General features: G+C 33.6%; 2 protein-coding genes across 35 annotated transcripts in view; one reads left to right on the forward strand and one right to left on the reverse strand.

Moving 5' to 3' along the window:
• Positions 1 to 12,500, forward strand: part of mub (poly(rC)-binding protein mub) — an 835,667-nt gene that overhangs the window by 531,072 nt on the left and 292,095 nt on the right. For 4 of the 34 annotated variants that reach the window (XM_067124761.1, XM_067124777.1, XM_067124775.1 and 1 more), the window contains one exon: positions 6,332 to 6,377. The exons of the other annotated variants lie outside the window; for them this stretch is intronic. The gene's annotated coding sequence lies outside the window, so the exon portion shown is untranslated. The remainder of the gene's footprint in view (positions 1 to 6,331; positions 6,378 to 12,500) is intronic. 34 annotated transcript variants of the gene reach the window in all.
• LOC136850478 (forkhead box protein L2-like) overlaps positions 1 to 12,500 on the reverse strand; it is a 167,001-nt gene that overhangs the window by 124,391 nt on the left and 30,110 nt on the right. The gene's annotated exons all lie outside the window — the stretch shown is intronic.

Here is a 12,500-nt window from a genome sequence, read left to right on the forward strand (position 1 = left end):
CTGATAAAATGTAATATTAACAAAACTGGCGTCCCAACTGTCACGGTTATAGACGAAGGACTTAGGATACTTACTTACAAGAAGGAAGCAGACTCTATCTTCACCAAGTCCTGTTTAAGAAGATGGTCGCATAATACGAGTTAATTTTATGATTGAGTCTTAATTGGTAAGACTCAATTTAAAATTAATTCAGATAATGCTGCCAGCCTATTTAATAGATACTTATGTTAAGTGATAAGTAAAGCTGATGGTATTGATACGTACTTACAAATGAATCCAGGTAAAAAAAAAGTCACAGGAAAAAAAAGTCACATTAATCTTTCCTAGATAGTGACCCCAAGGGTTTTAATCCGGTATGTATCCACCTTTGCGGCGTGTTTAGTACAAGGCCGTTGGGGATTACCGTAAAAACATAAACAAAACGCTGTAAACGTCATAAAAATAATGACCCCCAAGAAATATTGTGAATTTTTCCCGGTGACTTTATTACCGGCCACCATAAATTCGACTTTTTTCTGACTTTTTTCCCTACCCTAAATTGTGACTTTTTCCATTGACTTTATTACCAGCTACCCTTACAAATACTTTCGCACCTTAAGACTCAATTTAAAATTAACTCGGATAATGCAGCCATCCCATTTAACGGATATTTACTTATGTCATATGAAGTGATAAATAACGTTGATAATATTGATTCCTGCTTACAAATACTTGACACCACACCTTCCAGCCTCGATGTCAAGTGACACCGGAATGGATGGGAAATCGTGTATTGTTTGTCGTTTGACCGTACGTGTGATTGCACGGCGCTCCTTGTCGTGCCGAATTGAAACATGCATAGTCATGAAACGTGTTTCAGTTGTTAGTTTTTTTATTCCTTGTATATTTTTGTTTATTCCATACTTACTTACCTTGTATATCCTTTGTTTATTCCATACTTGCTGTATTTATTCCTTTCCTTCCTGTGTCCACGGATGCCTTTCAGTTATTGCTGTGTGTACAAAAAAGAAATTGCCAGCTTTAGCATTTATCTTTAATTTGCTTATTCCTTTATTTTCTTTCTTTATGTCTTACTTTCCTTCTCCACGGATACCTTCCAATTGTTGTTTGAGAACAAAAACAATGACTGACTTCCAGCTCGAGAATCGTTCATTAATTTCCCGTCACTTTTGAACCACGAGCAATTTGCCAGCTTCAACATTTGTCTTTTATTTGTTTATTCCTCTACTTTCTTTATTAATTCCATACTTTCCTCGTCCGCGGACACCTCTCAGTTGTTGCTGTGGGGACAAAAACAATTGCTGACTTCAAACCCGAGCCTCATTAATTAATCCCGTGCGTTCGTTACATGCCATTGACGGGAAAATTTCAGTCATGCTATGTTAAAGTTTAAGTTTCGGATTGGTGATTCTCTTGTGAATATAAACCACACGCCAATTGATTTCGTGTGGTAAATAGATTTCGACCGAGCTACAGCGGGACCTTTCCGTTTTATTTATTTATTTATTTTTTGTTGTTGTTATTTTGGAGATTTGTGGTCATATTAAAGGTTTCCGTTTGAGGGAATATCTATCTATCTATCTACCATATATATATATATATATATATATATATATATATATATATATATATATATATATATAATATAAACTAATACTCTTGAATACCTAAGTTTTGGGAGGATCCCCCTTCTCTCTCTCTCTCTCTCTCTCTCTCTCTCTCTCTCTCTCTCTCTCTCTCTCTGTTGATAAAGTCCAGTCAGTAGTATAAGTAGTTATAGTCTATTAGGAAGTTTGGCCTCTGCCAAGCGGCAGGCAGGCAGGCAGAGAGAGAGAGAGAGAGAGAGAGAGAGAGTTGAAGAAGTTAAGGGTAAGGACAGGACCCTTGTGAGGCCCCTGCCTCCCGTAGGAGTGGATGAGGGCGAGGGTGTGAAGCGTTGCTGTGCTCTGCTGTGGTTAGGGATTGTCGTATGTAATCCTCAGTTTGTGCCCATGTCGCTGAAGATTACGGTGTAAAACCTCCCTCCCTCCCTCTCCCTCCCCCTCCCCCCTCCCTCCCCATCTCCCCCCAGCATTAATCCGAAGCATAGGGGTTAATCCCAGACATTGGGGTCTGGCATTATTGCTAATGTTACCAAATGTTTGGGTTTATGAGGTTTTCGAAGCCCAGGGCGACAGACAGACAGGTCGCTTTTGTGGGGTTTGATCCTAACGTCTTCGAATCAGCGGAGGATTGGGGTTGATTAGGTGTGAATCCGCCTTCCATTCGGTATATGAGAGTCGCTGGAGATCGACATTATTATTATTATTATTATTATTATTATTATTATTATTATTATTATTATTATTTTATTCCTAGCCTAATTTGTATTTAAGATAAGAGAAAATAAAATTCCTCACTGACTTCTTTTTTAGATTTTGTTGTAGCAAAATGTACTGTAAATAGAGATCAACGTTATTATTATTATTATTATTATTATTATTATTATTATTATTATTATTATTATTATTCAGTTTGGGCGAAAATAGAATTCCTTGCTGACTGTTTAAATTTTGACAGAGCAAAATGTATTCTAAATAGAGATGAACATTATTATTATTATTATTATTATTATTATTATTATTATTATTATTCCTAGTTTAATTTACATTTAAGATAGAAAATAAAATTCCTCACTTCTCTTTTTAAATCTTACCAGAGCAAAATGTATTCTCAATAGAGATCAACATTATTATTATTATTATTATTATTATTATTATTATTATTATTATTATTATTATTATTATTATTATTATTTACTCCTTGTCTGTTTCTGATTTAATTTGTCGGCGAAAATAGAATTCCTCAGTGACTTTAAATCTTGAGAGAATCTTTTAAATATTCAAAAGATAGTCTCTCTCTCTCTCTCTCTCTCTCTCTCTCTCTCTCTCTCTCTCTCTCTCTCTCTCTCTCTCTCTCTCTCTCTCTCTCCTCCCCAGTGGTATGTGTATCACCATATTCATTTCTTTTGTGCATGTGATACCCGGGGGTATTTTGCCGTATGCAAAGGCATCTACACTTTTTTTCTGTGTGTGCGCGCGTTTGTTTGTGTGTGTGTGTGTGTGTGTGTGTGTGTGTGTGTGACATGTGGAACAGGTATTGTTCTCCTATAGTGTTGTAGAGAAAGGTATGGTGACGTTGATTGAGGGGTACGAATGGTGATGTGAAGGAAAATAGTCCCAGTGGATGACTTTATCCCTCCATAGGCCTAAGTGCAGAGAGCCCTAGATTATCATTGCGGATGGGATGATATATATATATATATATATATATATATATATATATATATATGTACCTGTATACACACATATATGTATGTATGTATGTGTGTATGTATATATACATACACACATAAATAAATACACAGTATACATCGTGTTATGAATACATCTGTACTTCCGTTAGACACACCTTGACGAGAGAGCCGCGAATGTTTTCAAAAGCTGCCTACTACGAGAAATGTTTATTTTGTATGCTAATATTGTTATGCAAATAAACATCGGATTGGCGAGCGGGCCAGTCGCTCTGAAATCGTTCCGCTGTAGCTGTAGCTGTAGCTGTAGCGGGAGTTCCGTTACAGTCGCTGTAACGTGGTGTGTGTGTGCGTGTGTGTCTGTAGATATTACAGAGTTAGTAGTTAATGCTTAGTATTAGTTTCTCTGTATAGAGACTTGTATGCAAATGCTTGTCATGTTAACTATACAGATTCGTAGATGTCAGTCCATTTACTTTTGTTTGTCTTTTACCTGACTTATCAATAGCGGCTTATCACATTTTACATCTTTGATTCTTCTTCGGGATTATTTTGTTCTTTTACACTTTTACATATTCCTTGTTTTCTTTTACACTTTTACATCCTTGTAATCTTCCAGACAGTGATTATTTCGTTCTTTTACCCCCATGTAATCTTTTAGACAGTGAATGTCGTTCTTTACACTTTTACACCCATGTGAATCTTTCGGAAAGTGGTTATTTCGTTATTTTACACTTACACCTCTGTAATCTTGCTTCCAGTCCTTATGTTGCTTTTTTTACACTTTTATATACACTTGTTATTCTTCAAATGTATGGTAACAAATTAAGACAACCTATAATAAAAATCCTGTAATTAACATGGTACCACTGACGATCCATTTACTTATGCTTGCCTTTACCTCACTCAGAGATACAGATTATTTCTTTCTTTTACACTTTTACACATGTAAACCTTTCAAACAGTACGGTAACAAAGTAAGACATCCTGTATTTAAATTATAATCAGTCCACTAACTTTGTAAAAAATTTCATTATTCATTTAAATCGTTATTTATGTAAAAATTTATTTAAATTGTTATTCATGAATAGCACAGGTAATGTAACCTTTACCTGTTGCAAATGCCAATTAACCTGTGTGCCTCCTTGCAATATCTCCTCGCCCCAGGTAATCTCCTCCTTTTATCAATATCCCATCAGCTGAGGTGATCTTTTGATGGTGTCTTTTACCAAAACTATTTTTTTACCTTTTCTTTTACATTTTCTTCGGCAAGGGGATAGTTTTTTTGAAGTGTCTTATTTTATCTAACATTCTGTTTTCCTATGGGCAGTTTTTTCTTTTGCAATATTTTCTCATATCTTTCATATTTTTTTGTCTAGTTTCGTTTAAAATCAGGTTTTTTTTCTGAGTCTCAGTCAATATCGCTTTTTTTTTTTTTTCTAAATATCGCTCTTTTTTTTCTAAACGTTCCCCCCAATTTCATGTGGGGCTTTTTCCCAATTATGCTTCCTTCTCCTGTTACCTGACTTTCTAATTTATTTCTCGCGGTCTTTGATTAAATGTCAAATTTCATTTTCTCTGTCATTGAGTTATCCTTTTTATTTATTATAGTAGTCCACATCCTTGAGAGTCGATTAAAGTATTTTCAGAATTACATTGTTTAAATGTGTTCCGCAATGCAATGATATTTATATTTATATACATTATATATATATATATATATATATATATATATATATATATATATATATATATATATATATATATATATATATATATATATATATATATATATATATATATATATATATATATGTGTGTGTGTGTGTGTATATATATATTATATAGTAATGTATATATATATGTGTATATATTAACTTTACCACTTACACAATTGTTCTGTGCATTATGTCACATAAACAATAGTTCCATGCATTAATACGATTACCAACAGGACCTCATTGCAACTGGATGGTATCTAGCGGAGGTATTTATTCAAGAAAAGTTACAACCTTGCAACTTTTCTTGAATAAATATCTCCGCTAGATATATATATCCAGTATTAATGAGGTCCTGCTATATATATATATATCTTGTGTCTGCGGTATTTCACATCTTTATCCTGTGTCTTATATAGACTTTTGGCAGTTTTTCGCTATATTAAACATTTTAGATCCTTTTGGCCGTATCCCAGTTATGTATCCATCTTACAGCTGTGTATTGACACATTATTATTTGAGTAAAGAAGATAAAAAGCCACAGTAAAGAAAAATATGTAATTAAGCTGATACCCGTAAGTTTAGTAATGTGGAGGTCATATATTTATTTCTTTATAAGCTTAGTTTGTAAGCTTGTTTATTATTATTATTATTATTATTATTATTATTATTATTATTATTATTATTATAAATAACCTTATCATCATTTACCAGGCCACAAGACCCAAGCACTTAAAGACATAAATGAATTATTTTGAAAGTTGATATTAAGTCACTGGAATACAGACATTCCAATTTAAGATAGACAGTACACGCGTCGCAAGCACCCAAACTGGTTCTCATTAAAAGTACAAAAGGAATACTCTCTCTCTCTCTCTCTCTCTCTCTCTCTCTCTCTCTCTCTCTCTCTCTCTCTCTCTCTCTCTCTCTCTCTCTCTCTCAAGTACCTTACTCGCTCGAGGGTGGTGACAATCTGAAATTATTTTGTTATAATGAAGGCGAAGACGAAGCGAGAATAAGGACTTGGGAAATGAGCCGGGAACGAGGGAAGAGAGAGAGAGAGAGAGAGAGAGAGAGAGACGGAGCCGGAGATGGGAAGAAGACAGAGACCAAGAGAGAGAGAGAGAGAGAGAGAGAGAGAGAGAGAGAGAGAGAGAGAGAGAGAGAGGGCAAGGACAAGTGCTGATGGTGTTTCTGTGTTTCTAGTGTTTGTTGGGTGAGAGAGAGAGAGAGAGAGAGAGAGAGAGAGAGAGAGAGAGAGAGAGAGAGAGAGAGGCGCACCTGTTGGCACTGTGTAATTACTTCTCCTTTCTCTTTGCAGGTACGTCGTCGCCCGAGTCCAATAATTAATGGCTTTTGGCTACTAGGTAAGTTTCCTGGCCCTGGCGAGAGAGATTCCTTCCTCCTCCTCCTCCTCCTCCTCCTCCTCCTCCTCCTCCTCCTCCTCCTCCTCCTCCTCCTCCTCCTCCTCCTCCTGCTTCCTCTTTCCTCTTTCCTCTCTCGCCCCTCTTCCGTAGAGGGAAAGCACAACAGAGGAAGGAAGCGAGGGGAGAAGGACTTGAGAGAGAGAGAGAGAGAGAAGAAACTTTGACATTACAAACATGACCTGGATACGTCCTGGTGAATATTGATGGTAGGAGAGAAAAAAAAAGAAAGTATTCTCGTAAATTGAATCGTTTTAGAATTGAATTGTATTCTGGGTAGTCTTGATGCTCCTAGTACTTGCTATTGTTACTTTTTATTTTGAATAGGGATTTGTATTGTAATGGATGTTCTTAGTTTAGTGTATGTATGTATGTATGTATGTATATATATATGTATACACACACACACACACACACACACACACATATATATATATATATATATATATATATATATATATATATATATATATATATATATATATATATATATATATATATATATATATATATATATATATATATATATATATATATATATATATATATATATATATATATATAGTTCTTAGTTTATACATATGTTAAATAATATATATATATATATATATATATATATATATATATATATAGAGAGAGAGAGTGTGTGCATGTATCCACTCATTCCAGTTTAAGTTATATTAACATCACTTATGTATAGTGCCCACTATTTCACATTATATTAACTTCACTGAAGTATACTGACCGGTTATATTCCCCAATATTATTCCGAAGGCTGTTTTCTTTCCCAGTGCAACTTTCAGCTTAGGGCCGGGTGCCATATGGTGCTATGATGGCACACTGCATCCGGAAAAAACCATCCTTTCCATTTTTTTCCAGAGCAGGGAAAAAAGTATCGATTGGGGAAAAAACAAGTTTTCTTTTTTTTTCCATCGCAGAAAAGTATAGATTAAAAAATATATATGTAAACATTCCATTTTTCCCAGAGCAAGAAAAAATTGTGCATCGATTGAAAAAATATATACATTCCTTTCCATCTATCACAGTGCAGAAAAAAAAACATTTTTTTCAATCAATACGTTGTTTTTTCCCTGTGCTAGGAAAAATTATAAGAAATTATATATATATATATATATATATATATATATATATATATATATATATATATATATATATATATATATATATATATATATATATATATATATACATACATGCATACATGCATACATACACACACGCACACACACCTAGAGCAAAGGAAAAAACCACGCATCGATTGAAGAAAAATATACATTCCTTTCCATTTTTCACAGTGCAGAAAAACAACGTATCGATGGAAAAAAGTATTTAGATTTCTTTCCATTTTTTCCAAGAGCAAGGAAAAAAATATCGATTAAAAAAAGTTTTGTTCAAAAAACTATGCCAAATTTTTTCCTTTTTTTTTTTTACCAATGATTGTTTTGCACGTTGAAAAAAATTACTTTTATTTGGTTATTGTTTTTTTAAATGGCTCTGTAAGCCAAAACCATTGTACCAGATTTTGACCCCAACTTTAAAACCGGTGAAACTATATATATATATATAACCTGAAGGAACCGATCACTTTAATTTGGATGTTAAAGAGGTTTTGCCCTTTACGGTAGGATTAGGATTCCCAGGATTACATTGCTGAGGATTTATTGGCCAGGATTCGGGAAATAAATCCCGACGGAATGGGCAGTTAGATTTACGTTGTATATATTTGTTTTAGTGGTTCGTTAAATGCGGTTCAGGGAGAAGTAATTGCCGGTATTCTTTTATTGTTATTTTCTGTTGATGTAGTAAGTATTTTATACTGAGTCTAGAAATGATTGTCATGTAATGCCAAGCTGTTATTTGCAATATATGTATACATGTATGTATATATATACATATGTGTGTTTACACACACACACACATATATATATATATATATATATATATATATATATAAATATATATATATATATATATATATATATATATATATATATATATTATATATATATGTATATTATATACAAATATATATATATATATATATATATATATATATATATATATATATATATCCACAAATATACCCCCTATAATAATATAGTCCCCTTTGTCACCCATCCGTATGCAAGGTGTTTTGGGATGAGATTGCGAATCCCATGGGCCGGGCCTTACGCATTGACGGGTTACGACATCTCGTGATGATTACCCATTCAGGCACTGACCAAACCCAACGTTTCTTAAGTTGATGATCCAGAAATTCGGAAATTATCGCTTGCGAAAGATATATTTCAGGATTTTCATATTTATGCGTAGTCTTAAGAACAGCCCTGTATGCTTGAAAATAATAGAAAAAGGACGCCCAGTTAGGTAATATTGTGGTAATATTTTGGTAGTATTTTGTTAATAATTTGGTAATATTTTTTAATATTTTGTAATATTTTAGTAATGATTTGGTAATATTTTGATAATAATGATTTGGTAATATTTTAGTAATAATTTGGAAATATTTTTATAATAAGTTTGTAATATTTTGATAATAATGATTTGGTAATATTTTGGTAATATTTTAGTAACAATTTGGAAATATTCTGGTAATAATTTGGTAATATTTTGCTAATATTTTGAGGGGAATGAGTGCCCTTGTCTATCGATTTGATTGGAATATACAGATAAACACAAAAAAGTTCAAGAGTGCCCTTCAATTGGCAATTGTCGTTTTAGAGTGTCTTTGAAATGATTGTAGAATCAGTCGAGAGGATTTTATTTATTTTTACCCCCTAAATCATTAGGGAAAAATCCGTGATAGCCATTGGAGACTTATTTTTTAATTTATATTTTATTTTTCCTGTCTCAGGTTTTGGGGAGTTATTATTTTCAAAGTTTAAATTTATTATGAGAGCCGTCTGTGGTAATTATAGAATGCCTGGCAGTGGATATACAATAGGCTATATATGTATATGTGTGTATATATATATATATATATATATATATATATATATATATATATATATATATTATATATATATATATATCTTTGTCTTCAGCCTTTAACCCATCTCTATATGGGGTCGCTGTTCCGTGTAAGCCTTCTCATCCACGTCCATAACCCTTCTACTCTCATGATACTCCTCTCTCGGCACGACATGACCAAACCACCGCAATCTTCTTCGCTGAATTTTGTTTGACACTTCTGCCACTTTGACTCTCCCTCTAATATAATCGTTTCTGATCGGATCCTTTCTCGTGACTCCACACATCCATCTCAACATCTTCATCTCTGCCACTTCCAACTTCCTTTCTTGAGCCTTCTTTATTGACCATGTCTCAGCCCCATACACCATCGCCGGTCTAACAACATATATATATATATATATATATATATATATATATATATATATATATATATATATATATATATATATATATATATATATATATATATATATATATATATATATATATATATATATATATATATGTATATGTATGTATATATATCATACATACATACAGTATATACAGTATATATATTATATAATTTGTATATGTATGTAATATATATACACATTATTATATTTTACATACATGCATACATACATATCCCTTCATAGAACCTAATGAATCTTAAGCATAGCGAATGAATTATGAATTACACGACCGATACAGCAAATTAAAATTCCTAACTTTTTTTTTTCCTCACTGCATTTCCTCATCTACCGCCACAAATGAACATATTTTAATTCTTCTGTACCCTTTTATTCGGTCTGAAATGCTGTAACTGACATTTGTAGTGCTCCTTTAATTCTCGCTGTGTTAAATGTCAGGCGAGACGGCAACATATATTAATTTTTTTTTTTATATTTAAATTTTTTTTCTACCTTGGCAGCTGAAACTCCCAGATTGCGTTATAGCGTAGCATATTAATCTTTCCGACAATCGACCCGGCGTATCTATTTTAAGGTTCCTTTTTCAGTCAGTCTAATGCGTATCCCAGACGGTATTTTATGTGGATGTGAATGTACCAAATGTGGTCTCGGAGTGTTATGTGCTGGGAGTCTATCATGAGGGGAATGTTGCAACATATGAGCGCATAGGTACTGGCGTTATGTCTAATCTGTTTTTAGGGTTGCTATGTATGTTGATTATGAAGTGAATGCTGTTAATTTGGTTGCAAGGTAATGTGAATTTCTCTCTCTCTCTCTCTCTCTCTCTCTCTCTCTCTCTCTCTCTCTCTCTCTCTCTCTCTCTCTCTCTCTCTCTCTCTCTCTCAGCCTTTTCTTGACTTGTACTTTTGAGAGATAGCACAGATTAACCTCATAGAATATTCATTGTACATACTGTATACTGGGGCTTATATTGCCATGTCTTCTTGGTATGTACAACAATGATGTTATTTAAAGTTTAACTTTTCTGTGTTCATAGTATACGTAACAGGAATCTTGATAAGATTGATGTACACTTTTCTGTGTATTTCGTTGTACTTTTCATTTGTTTTTTGGCGGTTTTTGTCGTCTAAATATAGTATAGTCCCCGAATTTGTTTTTTTTATGTATTCGTTAGAGTTTGATATTGCCTTTTTGACATAGCATGTATTTATTATTATAATTATATTATTATTATTATTATTATTATTATTATTATTATTATTATGCTCATTTGATATATGCCATTATTATTATTATTATTATTATTATTATTATTATTATTATTATTATTATTATTATCGTTTTTGTTAGTTGTCGTGGCGACTTCACGGTCAATTTGATTTGGCCCGGGGGTGGGGGGCGGCCGCTAATGACTGGACGGGTAAATCAGAGACGGAGTTAATCCCCCCCCCCCGCCCCTCGGGCGATATATTCCTTTTAAATGAAGCTGCTGCCTGGCTGCTGCTGCCTCCTGCCTCATGGTGAGCTGCCGCTGGGCGGGACAAATTTGCATTTTGGTGAATGACCCCACCCACCCACCCCTCCCCCCACCCCACAGAGCAACAAGTGCAAGCGTGCAAATGCAGAGAAAGCCGATGCGATTGAATGGAACGCCCGCTCCCTCCCGGGAGGAAGGAAGGAGGAGGGGGGGCGTGGGTGTGGAAGGTAAAGTAGACAGGAACTTTAAAATGTTATCAAACAATTTGGGGTGGGGAGGGGAGGGGAGGGGAGGTGTCTGTTTTTTGTAATATACCCGACATGGATTTTTTAATTATATTTTTGAGGGGAGGGGAGGGTTGGGGAGGGGGTAATAATCTTAATTAGATTACGTTCCCCCCCCCTCTATTTATCTTAAATTTTTCCCCGCCCACAAAAGGATATGGATTTTATTTTCATTTATTTTTATGGGTGGGGGAAGGAAGAAGGGAGGGGGTAATATTCTGAACTGAATTAAGTTGCCCTCCCCTCTCCCTCCCATTATTTCCCCTTCTATATATTTCCCCACAAATTATTATTATTCTTATTATTATTATTACTCTTTAACACTCCCTCTCCCATTATTTACCTTTCTATATTTTCCACCGCCCCAAAAGTCATTATTATTATTATTATTATTATTATTATTATTATTATTATTATTATTATTATTATTATTATTATTACACTCGCCAATTATAAACGCGCGCTACATTTATTTATTAAGGACCAGCGGTAAAGAAAATTGTTAATGCTAGCAATTGGCAAGAAGGGGAGGGAAGAAGGGAGGGTCCCGGCAGGGGGGAGTAACCCAAATATCTGGCATCGGCACATCAAAGAACTGGGCCGAATCTGAAACTGCATTAATTAATTAATTATAATTATTTAATTAAACCAGGTAATCGTACAAATTTCTGTTTGTGAAGGCTAATGCTTTTGCTGTGTATACATATGTATACATATATATATATATATATATATATATATATATATATATATATTTACGTATATTAAAGATTAAACTTGATCACTTGCACAAAAAGTGTTCTGTACATTGATACAATTAATAACAGGACCTAATTTATTTTTTGCTGCTATCTGACGATGAGGACAGACAGTCCTTGAAAGCTTGTAACTTTTTTGA

This window comes from Macrobrachium rosenbergii, chromosome 22, assembly GCF_040412425.1.
Source record: "Macrobrachium rosenbergii isolate ZJJX-2024 chromosome 22, ASM4041242v1, whole genome shotgun sequence".
Lineage (NCBI taxonomy): Eukaryota > Metazoa > Arthropoda > Malacostraca > Decapoda > Palaemonidae > Macrobrachium > Macrobrachium rosenbergii.